Source organism: Piliocolobus tephrosceles, chromosome 5, assembly GCF_002776525.5.
Source record: "Piliocolobus tephrosceles isolate RC106 chromosome 5, ASM277652v3, whole genome shotgun sequence".
Taxonomy (NCBI): domain Eukaryota; kingdom Metazoa; phylum Chordata; class Mammalia; order Primates; family Cercopithecidae; genus Piliocolobus; species Piliocolobus tephrosceles.
The window spans coordinates 153,456,662-153,476,190 of NC_045438.1; the positions used below are offsets into that span (position 1 = coordinate 153,456,662).

General features: G+C 45.2%; 1 long non-coding RNA gene across 3 annotated transcripts in view; it reads left to right on the plus strand.

Moving 5' to 3' along the window:
- The first annotated feature begins 16,343 nt into the window (after positions 1-16,343).
- The window catches only part of LOC111525575, a 13,473-nt gene continuing 10,287 nt past the window's right edge, over positions 16,344-19,529 (plus strand). For all 3 annotated transcript variants that reach the window (XR_003309767.1, XR_002726153.2, XR_002726154.2), the window contains exon 1: positions 16,344-16,511. This is a non-coding gene — a long non-coding RNA (uncharacterized LOC111525575). The remainder of the gene's footprint in view (positions 16,512-19,529) is intronic.

Consider the following 19,529-nt stretch of genomic DNA (forward strand, 5'->3'; position numbering starts at 1 on the left):
CCCGGGTTTACGCCATTCTCCTGCCTCAGCCTCCGGAGTAGCTGGGATTACAGGCGCCCGCCACCTCGCCCGGCTAGTTTTTTTTTGTATTTTTTAGTAGAGATGGGGTTTCACAGTGTTAGCCAGGATGGTCTCGATCTCCTGACGTCGTGATCCGCCCGTCTCGGCCTCCCAAAGTGCTGGGATTACAGGCTTGAGCCACCGCGCCCGGCGAACCTCTCATTCTCAATTGAGTTCCTCTGGGAAGAGCACACCAGAAATTTGTTGTTGCCACCTCCTCAAGAATTGATATCAGCAATGTGAAAATCCCAAAACAGCTCACTGATGCTTACTTCAAAAAGAAGCAGCTGTGGAAGCCCAGACACCAGGAAGGTGCGATCTTCAACACAGAAAATGAGAAATATGAGATTACAGAGCGGAGCAAGCCCTGGTACCCGGCCACTTCCAAGAAAGCTGTGGACTCAAAAATTTTGGCCAGGCATGGTGGCTCACGCCTGTAATTCCAGCACTTTGGGAGGCCAAGGGCAGGAGTTCAAGACCAGTCTGGCCAACATACAGAAACATTGTCTCTACTTAAAAAAAAAAAAAAAAATTCAGCCAGGCATGGTGGCAGGTGCCTGCAGTCCCAGTTCCTTGGGAGGCTGAGGCACAAGAATCTCTTGAACCTGGGAGGTGGAGGTTGCAGTGAGCCAAGATCATGCCACTGCACTCCAGCTGGGGTGACAGAAGGAAACTTCTGACCTCAAATAATCCACCTGCCTCAGCCTCCCAAAGTGTTGCAGTGAGCTGAGATTGCACCATTGTACTCCAGCCCATGTGATAGAGAGAGATCTTGTCTCAAAAAAAAAAAAAAATAGAGCGAGGTGCTATCACACCCCCATTAGAACGGCAAAAATTTCAAAGGCAACAATACCAAATGCTGGAGAGTATGTGGAACAGCTGGAAGTCTCATAGTCATACTTTGCTGATTGTGGTACAAAATGGTACAACCAGTTTGGAAAATTGTTGGCAGTTTCATTCATATATATATGTAAAATAATCTAGGATTTCCCCTTATTTACTCAAAATAAATATATAAATATATATATGTATATCTCTCTACAAGAATGTTCATTGCAGCTTTATTCCCATGGCAAAACATTGGAAGCAACCCAAATGAACTGATGGTTTTGATAAACAAAATGTGTGGTGTCCATACAATGCAATACTACTCAATAATAAAAAGAAATTCGACAACTTGAATGAATCATAAAAACATTCTGAGTGAAAGAAGCCACACACAAAAGATTACACACTTGATTCCATTTATATAAAGTTCAAGAACAGACAAAACTAACGTAAGGAGATAGAAATAAGAATAATGGTTGCCTGTGTGCTCAGAAGTGGATCAATAATAAAGGGGCCTTAGAGAATTTGATTTGGGATATTGTTGTACATATTTGTTAAAATTCATTGTACACTTAAGATCTGTGCACCTTTCTGTATATAAATAATACCTCAATTTTAAAAACCAGAAAATTTAGAAAAAGTTAAAAAGGCGTGATGGTGAACACTTGTAATTCCAGTACTTTGGGAGGCCGAGGCAGGCGGATTACCTGAGGTCAGGAGTTTGAGACCAGCCTGACCAACATGGTGAAACGCCATCTCTACTAAAAATACAAAAATTAGCCAGACATGGTGGCAGATGCCTGTAATCCCAGCTACTCCGGAGGCTGAGACAGGAGAATCACTTGAACCTGGGAGGTGGAGGTTGCAGTGAGCTGAGATTGTGCCACTGCACTCCAGCCTGGGTGACAGAGCAAGACTTCACCTCAAAAAAAAAAGAAAGAAAGGAAAGAAGAAAGAAAGAAAGAAAGAAAGAAAGAAAGAAAGAAAGAAAGAAAGAAAGAAAGAAAGAAAGAAAGAAAGAGAAAGAAAGAGAAAAAGTTAAAAGAAGAAAAGCTCTCCCACTCAAAGAAAATCACTATTGTTGTTTTGGCATAGTTCCCTGTTGTATTTTTATTTTATGTTTGCTGATTTTAAGAAGTAGAGATGTAATCATCCTTATATTTAATGTTTTGTCCCTTTTCAGTTAATATTATTTTATAGGCATTTCCCATGCTATAACGTGGATTACAGAAAACATTGTTTTTAATGGCTGTGTATTCATCTGAGTGGCTGTACCATGGCTCACTTTGTCACCATCTGCTCTTGCCTGTGGCAGTGTCCTGACAATAATATCCAGGTTTCTAGCTTAAGCCACTGAATTATTGCCTTAGGAAAAATCTCCAGATATAGAATGAATGGGGCTTGGCACGGTGGCTTATGCTATAATCCCAGCACTTTGGGAGGCTGAGGCGGGCTGATCATGAGGTCAGGGGTTCAAGACCATTCTGGCCAGCGTGGTGAAACCCTGTCTCTGCTAAAAACACAAGAAAAATTAGCCAGGCGTGATAGCACATGCCTGTAACCCCAGCTACTTGGGAGGCTGAGGCAGGAGAATCGCTTGAACCCAGGAGGTGGAGGTTGCAGTGAGCTGAGATCACACCGTTGCACTCCAGCCTGGGTGACAGAGTGAGACTCTGTCTTAAAAAAAAAAAAAAAAAAAAAATGAATGGGTCAAATAAAATGAGCACCTTTATGTTTCTTGATACATATGCAGTATAAACAGTATAAACATTGGTTTTAGTGACTTAGAAAAAGGCAAGCACATATGTATAAAGTCGTAACAGCAAATGCCAGCTCATTCTGTAGTTATAAAAGTGCGTACTGTATATTACCCATAAGCCCAAATTCACTTCTGGGGTCCCCGAGCTCTAGTTCGCTGTGTGTTTTCTACTGGAGTCAAAGGGACATATACCTCCAATGGAGCAAATTATTCATTGCCACCTGTGGGGATAACACGAATGTTCTCACAAATGGTGTCAATCTCCTTTTAATTTTTTTTCTTTTGAGAAAGGGTATTGCTTTGTTGTCCAGACTGGAGTACAGTGGTGTGATCATGGCTCACTGCAGACTCAAACTTCTGGGCTCAAGTGATCCTCCTATCTCAGCCTCCTGGGTAGCTGGGATTACAGGCATATGCCACCACACCTGGTTAATTTTTTACTTTTTGTAAAGATGGGTCTTGCTATGTTGCCCAGGCTCGTCTTGACCTCCTGAGCTAAGCCATCCTCCCACCTCAGCCTCCCAAGGCACTGGGATTACAGGCATGAGCCACCACACCTGGCCCTACTTTTAATTTGTGGAATTAAAAAAAAATTTTATATGTCAAAATTGTTAGATTTACATTCACAAGTCCACATTTGTCTAAGAGCTGCAGGCTTAGTAGCTTATTGTTTAGCTCGATTCTGCTCTTCCTGGAGTGTTTTACCTCCAATTACTGGCTCATTCCAGGAAAAGACTGTAACCATGAAACAGACTCTTTCTTGTTTAGGATTTCTTTTTTTTTTTTAATGTTCTTTTTTAAATTAATTTAAAACACTTTTTTTTAATTAATTAATTTTTTTTTTTTTTTGAGATAGAGTCTTCCTCTGATGCCCAGGCTGGAATGCAGTGGTGGCATCTCGGCTCACTGCAACCTCCACCTCCTGGGTCAAGCAATTCTCCTGCCTCTGCCTCCCAAGTAGCTGGGATTACAGGCACAGGCCACCATACCAGCTAATTTTTGTATTTTTAGTAGAGATGGGGTTTCACCATGTTGGACAGGCTGGTCTCGAATTCCTGACCTCAAGAGATCCACCCATCTTGGCCTCCCAAAGTGCTGGGATTGCAGGCGTGAGCCATCTAGACCTTGTCTAGGATTCTTTGCCTGCTCATCCTCTCAGCACACGTTTTTCCGCCTCTTGGGGCTCCTCACTCGGTATCATCTATGGAGAAGGCTATGAACAAGGCCAGAAAGGGAAGGAGGTGACTGGCCTGCGTCAAACACTTTACATATATTTTCTCATTTAATTATCACAGCTGTCCTCTGACGTGGACATTGTTATTCCTATCTTTCTTTTTTTTGGAGATGAAGTATTGGAGATGGAGATGGAGTATTGCTCTGTCGCCCAGGCTGAAGTGCAATGGTTCGATCTCGGCTCACTGCAACCTCCGCCTCCTGGGTTCAAGCGATTCTCCTGCCTCAGCCTCCCGAGTACTTGGGGTTACAGGCACATGCCGCCACACCTGGCTAATTTTTGTATTTTTAGTAGAGATGGAGTTTCACCATGTTGGCCAGGCTGGTCTTGAACTCCTGACCTCAGGTAATCCACCCACCTTGGCTTCTCAAAGGGCTGGGATTACAGGAGTGAGCCACTGTACCTGGCTGTTATTCCTGTCTTACAGAAGAGGAAACTGAGGCTTAGAGAGTTAGAGTAACCTGGTTATCATAGAAATGGTTGCTCAAATAATAGGTGTTTGTGGTCTGAAGACAAAATAGCAAGTTAGTTCTTGTGCTTACTCCCCAGAATAGCAGCCTCTCCCTGGAAAGTCCCTGGGGCTCCATGCAGATGGAGATAAGGATGCCACAGCTTCCAGGAAGGAGCTGAGGCATACTTGCATGCATCAGCAACAGCAATGTCAAATGCCGGTTGTCTAGTAGGTCAGTGCTGAAGAATAAAATATTGGTGGGGCAGCTGAGAATTAGGTCATGTCTACACAAGTCACTCCAGTGCACACATCGTTTTACCCTTCAGCCAAACTGTGGTTCCATCAGGATGGTTGGAGTCGAACTAAATGAAAATTCACTTTAAATGAAAAAATAAAATGACTGACTCTCATACTGCAAATGCTGCCATATTTCTTCCTTTGAGCTGCACCTTCATTTCTAAGTGATAGATATATTTTTTTCTAACCAGGAAGTTAGAATGGTAGAGGGCTTTAGAGAGTCAAGGCCTACTCTAGGAGGGGAAGGAACATACAGGGAGTTTAGTGACAGTTCCAGGTCTAGATTTTTGGACTCTTTTTTTTTTTTTTTGAGATGGAATCCCACTCTGTTGCCCAGGCTGGAGTGCAATGGCATGATCTTGGCTCATTGCATCCTCTGCCTCCTGGGTTCAAGAGATTTTCCTGCTTCAGCCTCCTGAATAGCTGGGATTACAGGCACACAATACCAGGCCCGGCTAATTTTTGTGTTTTTAATAGAGACGGGGTTTCACCATATTGGCCTGGCTGGTCTTAAACTCCTGACCTCATGATTCGCCTGCCTCGGCCTCCCAAAGTGTGCCACCGTGCCCAGCCTGGACTCTTTTTTTTGTTTGTTTTTTAAATTTTTCATTTGAGACATAGGCTGTTGCCCAGGCTGGAGTGCAATGGCACGATCTTGGCTCACTGCAACCTCCGCCTCCAAGGTTCAAGGGATTCTTGTACCTCAGCCTCCCAAGTAGTTGGGATTACAGGCGTGTGCTACCACACCTGGCTAATTTTTTGTGTCCTGACCTCAAGTGATCTGCCCGCCTCGGCCTCCCGAATTGCTGGGATTACAGGTGTGGGCCACCATGCCCGGCCAATTTCTGGACTCTTCTATGCCATATTTCTCCTAGAGGAGAAACGTATTTGGACACCTTGGGTCTTCTGGGGAGTGTTTCAAGGGATACCTCTGCCACATGGCTTTTCTGCCCAGCGTTTGCCTCCCAACTGGAGACAGAGCTTCCTAATTGTTCTCCCAGGGAGGTCCATATAGGGGTGATAATATTGGTAAGGGCTGCTGTTGGCTGGAGGTGACAGACCAGGAACTGAGGTCACCCCAGCTCTGGCTGCCCTGATGTCTGAAGGGATCAGTGTCCTCACCAGGACCCATGATCTTGGCACACTGGTTTGGAAACTCTGGCTAAAGTATCAGCAGAGACATGAAAGTACTACTTTAGTCTCAGAGTAAATGCTTTCAGTACAAATCTCAAGGGTAAACTCTTGAGGTTACGGAATATGCCTTTGTAATTTCTCTCCCTCTCTCTCAGCCTCTCTCTTTACCTAGTATATTAAATAGAAAAAAAAAATCTTGGGTTTACAATCTCATCTTTACATTGATGAGGATACTATGAAGTCATGGTGGGGCTCACAGGGAAGGGATGGAGAAAGACAGAAACAGAAAGAGGAAGACAGATGGAGAGAGAAATTGCATTTCACCAGTAATATTCAGAATCATTCATCCATGGATCGTAAACCATTGAAAAATTTACCTGAAACTGTCCAGCCTTAAGTAATGTTCTGGGTACTCTTAATACAATTCCAGTATCTAAATTCATTATGAAATTAGGTAACAACATGAAACAATATATAAAGCAGGGTTTTTGGAGTCAATGAGATGTGGATCTGAATCCCAGCTGTGCCGACTGTTGGTTCTGTGACCTTGGGGGTTGTCGAAGCTTTCTGTACAATGGGAATAAAAATATCAACCTTATGATGCCATCCTATTAATTGAGTGAGATAAGGCCTGTGAAAGTATGAAGTGCACACATTTAATTGGCTGCTCAACCCATTTTAATTCTCTGCACGGTAGCTTTGTTCCAATATCGTCTCATGCTGTGGCACCAACTCACAGTGAATTTATCTGAGCACTTTGGTAATTGCCATAGTCCTTAAAATGGTGTCCAGAGCAGATCCATCTCACCATGAATTTTATGGTTTAACAATCAGTGTTTAATAAAGTTCAATTTGACAGTGTAAGAGGCTAGGAGGTAAAGGTGTTATATTGTAAATGTGGGCAAAACATGCATCTGTTCATTTAGTGTGTTCATACAGTAAGCCCTGAAAGGCTCTCCAGGAGTTGCTGACTCTCACGATAGTCCTGTGAAGTGGGTACCCTTAGTTCCATGTTACAGAAGGAGAAACTGAGGCTGGGAGATTAAAGTGTCCAAAGTGACTCTGCTAGTAAGCTAGGATTACAGATCAGTTTTTTTTTTTTTTTTTTTGAGATGTAGTTTCACTCTTGTTGTCCAGGCTAGAGTGCAATGGCGTGATCTCGGCTGACTACAACCTCCACCTCCTGGGTTCAAGTGATTCTCCTGCCTCAGCCTCCCAAGTAATTGGGATTACAGGTGGCTGCCACCACGCCCGGCTAATTTTTTTTGTATCTTTAGTAGAGATGGGGTTTCATTATGTTGGCTGGGTTGACCTTCAACTCCTGACCTCAGGTGTTCCCCCTTCTTGGCCTCTCAAATTGTTGAGATTACAGGTGTGAGCCACTGTGCCCAGCCACAAATCAGTTCTTTCTGACTCCACCCCTCTCCGTCCCCATTTCTCAGGTTTATGGACACACAGTTTGAATACAACGAAATAATGAGATGATCCTTGCATTTTATTGTAAATGTGAATGATAGTATCTGGGAGTCAGGCTATGTCTTACCCCACGCAGGCTCTTTGGATATGATCCATACTTAGCCTGAAAGTTGGGCATCCAACGCAATGTTTCGGTGTGAGTTAAAATGGAGCTCTAGTGCAATAAGCAAGGAGAATAAGGTTAACATCAGTCAGCCATCACCACGATTCATGTTTTGGTTCATACAGGTTTTTTTTTTTTTTTTTTTTTTTTTAAAGAATTAGGGGAGTTCTTACTATGTTGCTTAGGCTTGGCCCTCGAACTCCTGCGTTCAAACGATCCTCCCACTCCAGTCTCCTGCATACACATTTTCATTTTTCAAAAATTTGTTTCCAGGCCGGGCACGGTGGCTCATGCCCATAATCCCAGCACTTTGGGTGGCTGAGGCAGGCAGATTGCCTCAGCTCAGGAGTTTGAGATCAGCCTGGGCAACATGGCAAAACCCCATCTCTACAAAAAATACACAAAATTAGTTGTGCATAGTGGCTCACGCCTGTAGTCCCAGCTACCTGAGGGGCTGAGGCGGGAGGATAGCCTGAGCTGAGGAGGTCAAGGCTGCAGTGCAGTGAGTCGAGATTGTGCCACTGCACAGAGTGAGACCCCATCTCAAAAAGAAAAAAAAAACCATTGTTTCATAGAGAGTAGAAATGATAGACACTAGAGGTGGGGAAGGGTATAAAGGGGATGGGGAATATGAGAGAGTTTGGTTGGTTAATGAGTACACACGGTTAGAAGGAATAAGATCTAATGTTTGATAGCAGAATGGTGTGACTATCAATAACAACAACAAATTTGATATTTCAAAATAGCTAGAAGAGAGGACTCACAACGTTCTCAACATGTAGAAGTGATAAATATACCAGGTAATGGATATCTTAAATACTATGACTTGATCATTATACATCCTATGCACTTTGGGAGGGCGAGGCGGATGGATCACCTGAGGTCAGGAGTTCAAGACTAGCCTGGCCAACATGGTGAAACCCCATCTCTGTTAAAAATACAACAATTAGCCGGACATGATGGCGGGCACCTGTAATCCCAGCTACTGGGGAGGCAGAGACAGGAGAATCGCTTGAACCTGGGAGGCAGAGGTTGCAGTGAGTCGAGATTGTGCCATTGCACTCCAGCCTGGGCAACAAAGAGTGAAACTCCATCTAAAAAAATAAAAAATAGAAATAAATCTGTATGTTTTTATTTTCTTTTTTTTTTAAGACGGAGTCTGGCTGTGTCGCCCAGGCTGGAGTGCGGTGGCCGGATCTCAGCTCACTGCAAGCTCCACCTCCCAGGTTTACGCCATTCTCCTGCCTCCGCCTCCCAAGTAGCTGGGACTACAGGCGCCCGCCTCGTCGCCCGGCTAGTTTTTTTTTTTTTGTATTCTTTAGTAGAGACGGGGTTTCACCGTATTGGCCAGGGTGGTCTCGATCTCCTGACCTCGTGATCCGCCCGTCTCGGCCTCCCAAAGTGCTAGGATTACAGGCTTGAGCCACTGCGCCCGGCCTTTTATTTTCTTAATCTGTCTTTTATTATAAGGATCTCAGCCATGAGCCTAGTAGTAACTGAGAAAAGTTATGTTTTCAACCCCTACAGTAATGAACAGTAAAATTACCTCTCAAACAAAACGAAGCAAATTATTAATTATTTTACTGACGTATAATATTTGTACATATTATGAGGTACATGTAATATTTTGTTTATTTGTAAATAAATAAATAAATAAATAAATAAATAAATAAATAAATAAATAAATAATAAATGTGTGGCCAGGTGTGGTGGCTCACACCTGTAATCCCAGCACTTTGGGAGGCCGAGACAGGCAGATCACCTGAGGTCAGGAGTTCGAGACCAGCCTGGCCAATATGGTGAAACCCTGTCTCTACTAAAGATATACAAATTAGCCAGGCATAGTGGTGCTTACCTGTAGTTCCAGCTACTCAGGAGGCTGAGGCAGGAGAAATCGCTTGAACCCGGGAGGTAGAGGTTGCAGTGAACCGAGATTGTGCCACTGCACTCCAGCCTCGGTGACAGAGTGAGACTCCATCTCAGAAAAAAAAAAAAAAGAGAGAGAGAGAGACAGGGTCTCATTTTGTCACCTGGCTGGAGTGCAGTGGTGAGGTCATAGCTCACTGGAGTCCTGAATGTCTGTTCTCAAGCAGTTCTCTCACCTCAGCCTCCCAAATAGCTAGGACCACAGGCGTGCACCACCATGCCTGGCTAATTTTAAATTTTTTTTTTGTTTTTTTTGTAGCAATGGGGTCTTGCCATGTTGCCTAGGCTGGTCTTGAACCCCTGGCCTCAAGCGATTCTCCTGCCTTGGCCTCCTGGCATGCTGGGATTACGGGCATGGGTCACTGTGCCTGGCCCCACAAGCTTATTTAATGTAAGTTTTATGAAACACAGTAGCTTTCAGAAATGAAAACCCAAAGAAACAGGGAAACCTGTGTATTTGTGTGCTTAGGTTTGATGAAGAGTGGATGGTTGTGGAGAAATGTGATTGAACGATGTGGGTAGAGTCGAATGGTGACAAACTGGGGGCGTCTAGCAGATCCTGTTTGTTCAGATTCTTCTCTGTGCTCCTACGTTGATAAGGAAGCTCCTTTCCTCCAGGTGTAGGGAGAGCACCTCTGGAGTGAAGGTCTTATGATCTGCTTCAGCAGGGAGGGCAAGGGGAAAGACAGAGCGACGTTTCTGCCTCTGCTGTGCCAAGGTGCCATCTTTTGTGATAGCGTGTCCTGAACCCCGTCATTACCAAGGAGAAGTGGGACAATATGTATGCCAGAATCTTACGAGGTTCTTCCTTCTTGAACCATGGCTGGTTTTCAATCTATAGTGATTGAAAATCTTCCTACTGCTCTCTTTTACTTCACCAAACCTCCAACCTCCAACTCCTCTGACTTCTCCTTCTGTCCGGCTGCCCCTGACACATGCTCCTCTTCCCCACATAGGCAGCAATTTGTGGGCTTCGTTCACAACAGATTCTCCTTCCCTGGCATCCCTGAGGACCTAAAGGCTGGAATTCCAACCTGCCCAGGGATCATTTCCTCTGGACATTTCCTAGGAATTTTCTCTTTTGTAAGCTGGAAGCATACAATATATTTTAGAAAAATTCCATTTTGGCAGGGTGTGATGGCTCACGCCTATAATCCCAGCACTTTGGGACACCAAGGTGGACAGATCACCTGAGGTCGGGCATTCAAGACCAGCCTGACCAACATGGAGAAACCCCGTCTCTACTAAAAATAGAAAACTAGCTGGGCGTGGTGGCTCACTCCTGTAATCCCAGCTACTCGGGAGGCCGAGGCAAGAAAATCGCTTGAACCTGGGAAGTGGAGGTTGCAGTAAGCCAAGATCATGCCATTGCACTCCAACCTAGGCAACAAGAGCAAAACTCTGTCTTAAAAAAAAAAAAAAAAAAACAAGATCCATTTCAAACGAATTAGAAATTTAAAAAGAACACTTCTCTAGGCTGGGCACAATGGCTCATGACAGTAATCCCAGCACTTTGGGAAGCCAAGGGGGGAAGATCACCTGAGGTCAGAAGTTCAAGATCAGCCTGACCAACATGGCGAAACCCCATCTCTACTAAAAATACAAAAATTAGCTGGGCATGGTGGTATGCACCTGTAATCCCAGCTACTCAGAAGACTGAGGCAGGAGAATCGCTTGAACCCAGGAGGCAGAAGTTGCAGTGAGCCGAGATCGCACCACTACACTCTAGCTTGGGAGACACAGCAAAACTCAGTCTAAAAAAAAAAAAAAGAACACTTCTGTATCATAGGCTGGGACATATTAGGCTTGTCCCTTACCTTGTCTATTCCTCTAGTTTTAAAGTGAGACAACAATATGGATATCACAGGGTTATTGAAGGATTAAATGAGGTGGTTACCATAGAGCTCTTCTTGTAGCATCAGGCCCCAGAAACTGTTCAAAAAACAGTATTTTATTATGTATTTATTTTTGAGATAGGGTCTCCCTCTTTCACCCATGCTGGAGTGCAGTGGCATGACCACAGGTCACTGTAGCCTCTGACTTCTTGGACTCAAGTGATCCTCCTGCCTCAACCTTCCAAGTAGCTGGGATGACAGGTGTGCACCACCATGCCCGGTTAATTTTTTCTATTTTTTGTAGAGACAGGGTCTTACTGTGTTGCCCAGGCTGATCTCAAATTCCTGGGCTCAGGTGATCCTCCCAACTCAACCTTCTGAAGTGCTAGGATTACATGTGTGAGCCACTGTGCCTGGCCAGAGCACAGTATTTGTTATTAGCCAAGTAATACTTAGTTATAGCTGGGCTTGGTGGCAGGTGCCTGTAATCCCAGCTACTTGTGAGGCTGAGGCAGGAGAATTGCTTGAACCTGGGAGGTGGAGGTTGCAGTGAGCTGAGATCGTGCCACTGCCCTCCAGCCTGGGCAACAAGAGTGACATTCCATCTCAAAAACAAAAACAACAACGAAACAAACAAACAAAAAAATCTTAATCAGAGAAAGTAATTCAGAAGAGGACACTGGACGTTTTCTCTTGCTACAAAATACTTGGATCTAAGTATCTGAAATGATAATTATTCATTATGTAGCTCTCCCTGGAGTCTAGCTGTAAGTGTCTTAAATTTGTGCTGAAGAAAGGACATGGAAGAGTTAAACAGAGATACAATTTTTACCCTGTTTTGGAGGTTTTCCTCTTTGTTTAACATCAAAGTAGTCTGCAGTCCCTTTTGCCAGTTTATACATATTGTTGTACTCAAAGAAGGGCTGGAGGAGCTGAGCGGGCTGCTTGATTAGCTGTGACTCCCTTCCAGCCTGGCTTAAGAGACCAAATGGATTCTACCCCTTTAAGGTTTTAATGATAAGGAGGGGAATAAGAGGCTCCCTCTCTTTTTGAAAGCAACTTTTTCGGGCCCCGATAATAAATCATTTGTTCCCTCTAAATGCACTCTGGCATTCACACAGGCACACACTCAGATGGTTCCCACTTGAAATTGCTCATCAAGTGCAAATAGCTCCCAGCCTGGATGGCTGAGCTGCTCTCCAGCCTCCTCTCTCTGGAGTAAGAAGGTTTCAGCTTGTGACCAGCCCTGGGGACTTGTGGGTGTACAAAGTCTGTGCCCTGGGAAACAAAGTCAGCGGCTCACTTTGTCCCTACCCCACCCTATGCTGTCTCCCTCCTACTAAATGCTGAATCTCAGGAGAGAAGAAAACCAGCCACATAAAGGATTTGAAAGCTCAACTTGCTTTCCCAGTCTGTCATCCCTGGAATTGGCTTGGATTCACCCTGAAGTCTTCCACCTCCCAGGGAAAGTTGCTTCACGTTGCAGCTCAGCAGGTTTGTCCAGCTACATAGGCTCCAGAAAACAAGAGGCAAGACTGGAAAGCTGGGGATGATTGCATGCCCTCGCGTGAATCTTACGTGGTCCTCCTTCCACCTGGCCGGTGCAGAGCCACGGGTGCCACGTGGCCACTTCTGGGTTGGGTTCCCCTTGGCCTGCCGCCCTGTCCCTTCTGCTTTCCCACTTTGCCAGCCAGAGTCAATTTGAGCTCGCCAAGTTCTCCTCTCCATACAGGTGTGCAGCTGGGATAACCAGTGATTAATGCATGTGTCTGGCACGGCCTTCAGGGTAATTTGATTTGTTTGATATCTAGAGTGATCACCCCTCGTTCCATTCTCCTCCCTTTCTTTTCCTGAGTTTGTGGCAGTGTTTACCTTAGTTGGCGGTTTAAGTTGATGAATGACACTTGTTTCTAGTGTTCGTTTCTGCCTAAGTTTTAATTAAATTTTGCAAGAGGCTTCTGCAATTATGGCTCTAGATCTCTTTCTCCCTCATCTTACCTACCCCACTCTATGCTGTCTCAAACCTGCTGAGCTGCAACGTGAAGCAACTTTCCCTAGGTGGAAGGCTTCAGGGTGAATCCAAGCCAATTCCAGGGATGACAGAGTGGGAAAGCAAGTTGAGCTTTCAAATTCTTTATGTGGCTGGTTTTCTTCTCTCCTGAGATTCAGCATTTAGTAGGAGGGAGACAGCATAGGGTGGGGTAGGGACAAAAGTTATCGAGCACTCAGAACTCTTCCCACTTTTCCTTTCTCTCCTCCTCACCATCAAACTCCAGTGCTGATGGGCCGGCAGGAGGCCCCCGTCACTGAAGCCATTACTCCTGGATTTTATGGCCCGTGATGGCAAAAGCCACATCCTGCCCCTGACAGAATCCATTAGGCTGAGGAGGGAACAGACTCCCAGAAAGCGGAGCTTTTGTGCTGGAGGAGAGCTGTATTATGCCCTTGCTAATGGGACATTTGCAAAATAACCTTTCTAAGTAGATCCTGTAGGCACTCTCAACGGGCTCTGTTTCTGTAAGGGAAGGATGGAAGCTGTGTTTGCATGCTTTTCTTTCTTGCTTTCTTGCTTTTTCTCAGTTTCTTGCTTTCTTGCTTTTTCTCTCATTCTTGCTTTGTTGCTTTTGAGCTTTTGGAGGAGAAAGCAGCCTCTGTATGTTCCAACTGAAAGAATGCCCACACGGCTGAGACAGCAAGAGCAAGGGATTAATGGACTAGGAAATAGATGAACTAAACCAACCCTGGGTTACAATCTGCCTGCAAAGTTGAGATAACATTAGAGCAAGTGTATCTGGTTCAATTTATGGTGGGACCACACTTAGGTCCAAGAAATAAATGGAGCATGCTTCTGAGGTTGCAAAAATTGAATTGGCTAAGTTTCTTCAAGTATATTACCCACCTCCTTTTGTTTTGGTTTGCTTAACGTACTTTTAGAAAACTCATAAGAAAGGTATTCTGTATTAAAAGGGGGGAAAAACGTTTTATTCTTAAGAAAAATTTCGGCAGGGCATGGTGGCTCACGCCTGTAATCCCAACACTTTGGAAGGTCAAGGCGGGCAGATCGCCTGAGATCAGGAGTTCGAGACCAGCCTGGCCAACATGACAAAACCCCGTCTCTAATAAAAATACAAAAAATTAACTGGATGTGGTGGTGGGCACCTGTAGTCCCAGCTACTTGGGAGGCTGGGGCAGGGAGAATCGCTTGAACCCAGGAAATGGAGGTTGCAGTGATCTGAGATCGTGCCATTGCACTCCAGCCTGGGGACAAGAGCGAGACTCCATCTCAAAAAAAAAAAAAAAGAGAGAGAAAAAGAAAAAAAAAATTCAAGGCTGGGTGCAGTGGCTCATGCATGTAATCCCAGCACTTTGGGAGGCCAAGGCTGGCGGATCACTTAAGGCCAGGAGTTCGAGACCAGCCTGGCCAACATGGTGAAACCCTGTCTCTACTAAAAATACAAAAATTAGTCCAGTGTGGTGGTGTGCGCCTGTAGTCCCAGCTACCTGGGAGGCTGAGACATGAGAATCTCTTGAACCCCGGAGGCAGGGGTTGCAGTGAGCTGAGATCACGCCACTGGACTACAGAGTGAGACTGTCTCTCAAAAAAAAAAAAAGAAAAGAAAAAGAAAAGTGTCAGTTCCTAGTGTCCTAGTGGGTAAAGGAATGAACTAGAAACATTTTTATGGTTTCAACATAGATTTACTAAGACATTGCTGGATGTTGTCAGGATACAAGTGACTTGAGATATAGTGCTTGCCTGCCCTGATATAGCTTCAACACTCTGCCAGGGACAAGACTAACACATTTAAAATAGCTGAATAGAGGCAACCTGGTGTTAAGGAAAGAGAATAGAGTAGAAATGGGTTTGTGGCTTCTGTTCCTTCCTCTGCCATTAATGAGTGCTGGGACCTTGGGTGAGTAATCACTCAGGCCTGGTTTCCTTGCTTCAAATTAAGGGTGTTGAACAAAATAATCTCTTAAAGTTCCTTAGAGCTTTAATCTTCGGAATCTCATTAACAACATAGGTAGATCTGTTGTGTAACCAAGCAATAAAGGGACTGGTGCAGAGGATGAATGCTGTGAGACAGGGTTCAGAAAGGACATTCATCTCTGTGAATGGGAATGGCTTCACAGAGGAGCACGGAGGAGTGGGGACTCAGACTGGACTTTGAAAGATGAGCAAGGGGCCGGGCGCGGTGGCTCAAGCCTGTAATCCCAGCACTTTGGGAGGCCGAGACGGGCGGATCATGAGGTCAGGAGTTCGAGACCATCCTGGCTAACACGGTGAAACCCCGTCTCTACTAAAAAATACAAAAAGCTATCCGGGTGAGGTGGCTGCTGCCTGTAGTCCCAGCTACTCAGGAGGCTGAGGCAGGAGAATGGCGTAAACCCGGGAGGCGGAGCTTGCAGTCAGTGAGCTGAGATCCGGCCACTGCACTCCAGCCCAGGCGACAGAGCGAGACTCCGTCTCAAAAAAAAAAAAAAAGAAAGATGAGCAAGAGATCTAGTAAAGAGTAATTGCGAGGTATCTTTGGAGAACGGGAAATTGGCTAAACCGTTGGAGTAGTTTGTAGAGGGGCTAGAGAGAGGGAAGTCAGAAAGTTAGACTGAGGCCTAATTGGAGGGGTCTTGAATTCTATCCTGAGGAGTTAGAACTTGAGCTTGTTTATTGTCTCTAGGAATTGGCTAATCCTGGGAGGAGTAGTCCCTTCAGAGTCAGCAAGACCCCAGATCTCAAAGCATCAAAATACAGAAAGTAAAACACAAGGTTAGTGCAGTAATATCTCTGGTCCCATGTTGCCAGAACCTTGCTACTCCCTCATCAAGAGTTCAGCCAGGTGCAGTGGCTCACACCTGGCAGTCCCCAGCACTTTGGGAGGCTGAGGCAGTTGGATCGCCTGAGGTCAGGAGTTCGAGACCAGCCTGGATGACATGGTGAAACTCCGTCTCTACTAAAAAATCACAAAAATTAGCCAGGTGCGAGGACGGGCGCCTATAATCCCAGCTACTCAGGAGTCTGAGGCAGGAGAATGGTTTGAACCAGGAATTGGAGGTTGCAGTGAGCCGAGATCATGCCACTGTACTCTAGCTTGGGCAACAGAGTGAGACTCTGTCTGAAAAAAAAAAAAAAGAGTTGGAGTTTATTTCTTCTTACTGTGAACTTGGGAGGACCTTTGTGACTTCCTTGAAAAATAGATAGTAGAGGAAGTAACACCAGGTGGTTTCTGAGGCCAGGTCATAAAAGGTGATATGGCTTGTACTTGGCTGTTTTTCTGTTCAGACGTTTGCCGTTGGAGCTCAGCCATCATGTCATGAGACAGCCCAGGATACACGAAGAGGCTGTGTGTCTGTCTTCTGGCCAGAAGCCCCAGCCAAGGTCTCAACTGATAGCCTGCATCAGGCACTGGCACGTGAGTGAATATGGCTTTAGATTCATCCCCCAGCCTTTGAGCCACTTGGGCTGATACGATCTAGAGCAAAGAAAAGTCATTCTCACAGCGCCTGCCCAAACTGTTGATTCTTGAGCAAAATAAATGGTATCGTTGTTTTAAGCCACTACTCTTGGGGTGGTCTGTTACATAGCAGTAGATAACCAGGACACAGCATGATAAGATGATGCTGGCAGCAAGATGGAGGTGTGGGGGTGGGGGGAGGAGTGGTACAGGATGTTTTGGGTACATGTGGGAACGTGGGGGATAGTGATATGTTTGGAGACAGGTCAGAAACGCCATCCCAGATATAATAAAAGCCCAATTTTAAGAGCTTACTTTGCCCAGGCAGTGTTGTAAGCACTTTATGTGTATTCACTCATTGAATTCTCACAACCATCCTACAATGTGCATACTATTCCTACTCAAGATGAGGAAACGAAGCTCAGAGGTGCTCAGAAACACAGAGAGTATAGAACTGGGATTGAAGTCAGGCAGCCTGACTTCTGAGCTCATGCTTTTAACTGCTAAATTGTGCTGGTTTATTTATTTATTTATTTAGAGACAGAGTTTCGCTCTTGTTGCTCAGCCTGGAGTGCAATGGTGCGATCTCGGCTCTCTGCAACTTCTGCCTCCCAGGTTCAAGCCATTCTCCTGTCTCAACCTCCCAAGTAGCTGGGATTACAGGCACCTGCCACCACACCTCGCTAATTTTTGAATTTTTAGTCATATTGGTCAGGCTGGTCTTGAACTCCTGACCTCAGGTGATCTGCCCACCTCGGCCTCCCAAAGTGCTGGGATTACAGGCATGAGCCACTGCGCCCAGCTATTTATTTTTATTTTGTTATTTTATTTTATTTTTGAGACAGAGTCTTGCTCTGTCACCAGGCTGGAGTGCAGTGACGCGATCTCGGCTCACTGCAACCTCCAACTCCCTGGTTCAAGCAATTCTCCTGCCTCAGTCTCCTGAGTATCTGGGATTACAGGCACGTGCCAGCTAATTTTTTATTTTTAGTAGAGATGGGGTTTCACCATGTTGGCTGGGATAGTCTTGATCTCTTGACCCCATGGTCCACCTGCCTCAGCCTCCCAAAGAGCTGGGATTACAGGCATGAGCCACTGTGCCCAGCCTTTGCTGCTTTATTAATTCTTTATCCCATAAATAACAGGGACCATTCATTTGCCCATTCATCAAACGTTTATTTTTTATTTATTTTATTATTTATTATTTTATTTAACTGAGTGCCTACTTGGTGTTGAGCCATGATGAGCAAGCTGATTTTGAAGAATGAGGAAGGTCTAGAAGGTATATATGAGAATGATAATGTTCTCAGAAAAGAGAGAAAGACACAAGAGACCTGGCACATTTTAATAATAATAATAATTATTATTTTTTTTGAGACGAGGTCTTTCTCTCACCAGGCTGGAGTGCAGTGGCATGATCCCAGCTCACTGCAGCCTCGACTTCGACCTGTAATTCACAAGTAGCTGGGACTACAGGCACGTACCACCACACGTGACTAATTTTTGTATTTTCTGTAGAGACAGAGTTTTGCCATGTTGCCCAGACTGATTTTGAACTTCTGGGCTCGGGTGATCTGCCCACCTCAGCCTCCCAAAGTGCTGGGATTGCAGACTTGGGCCACCACACCCAGGCAATCGTTTTATTTTGAAATAATGGTAGAGACACAGGAAGTTGTAAAAAAATATATGTATAGGGAGGTGCCGGGCACCCATCAGCCTTCCTCTCCCAATGTGGCATCTTGCATAACTATGTTACAACATCAATACCATGAAACAGACACTGGTAACTACCATTGCAGTCAGGGTGCAGAACTGTTGGTCACCACATGCGTGGCACATCGAGTGTGACTGCAACATGGAGTTGGTGGAGTAGTGATGAACTGGCAGAAGAAGCAAACTGGAGTGCCTTCTTTCTTTCTTTTTTCTTTTTTTTAAGAGACGGAGTCTCGCTCTGTCTGTCACCCAGGCTGGAGTGCGGTGGCACGATCTCGGTCACTGCAATCTCCGCCTCCCGGGTTCAAGCAATTCTCCTGCCTCAGCCTCCCGAGGAGTTGGGACTACAGTCGCACATCCAGCTAATTTTTTTTTGTATTTTAGTAGAGACAGTGCTTCACTGTGTTGTTCAGGCTGCTCTCAAACTCCAGAGCTCAGGCAGTCTGTCCGGCTCGGCCTCCCAGAGTGCTAGGATTACAGGCATGAGCCACCGTGCCCAGCTGGGAGCACTTTCTTACATTAGGGGGCTTGAATTTTTTTTTTTTTTAGATATGGTCTTGCTTTGTTCCCCAGGTCAGTGGCATGATCACGACTCACTGCAGCCTTGAACTCCTGGGCTCAAGCAATCCTCCCGCCTTGGCCTCCCAATGTGCTGTTGGTATTGCAGATATGAGCCACCGTGCTTGGCCAGAGGGCTTGAATTTTGAATTTTGTACTAAAGGTTTTAAACAAGGCTTGTCCAATCCACAGCCCGCAGGCCGCCTGTGGCCTAGGATGGCTTCGAATGCGGCCCAACACAAATTCGTAAATTTTCTTAAAACATTATGAGATTTTGTTGCAATTTATTTTTAAGCTCATCAGCTATCGTTAGTGTATTTTATGTGTGGCCCAAGACAATTCTTCTTCCAGTGTAGCCCAGGGAAGTCAAAAGATTGGACACATCTGTATTTAAACAGTGATAATGGTTAAAATGGAAATACCTCTAGAGAAAGGCAGTGGAGTGTCTTACACCCACTTTGAGGCTTAAATGACTTCTGTCAGAATCTTTCCTAAGAGTTGGATGGGCATGGTGGCTCACATCTATAATCCTAGCACTTTGGGAGGCTGACGTGGGTGGATAACTTTAGTTCAGGAGTTCAAGACCAGCCTGGCCAACATGGTAAAACCCTGTCTCTACGAAAAATAGAAAAATTAGCTGGGCATGGTGGCACATGCCTGTAATCCCAGCTACTCAGGAGGCTGAGGCAGGAGAATTGCTTGAAA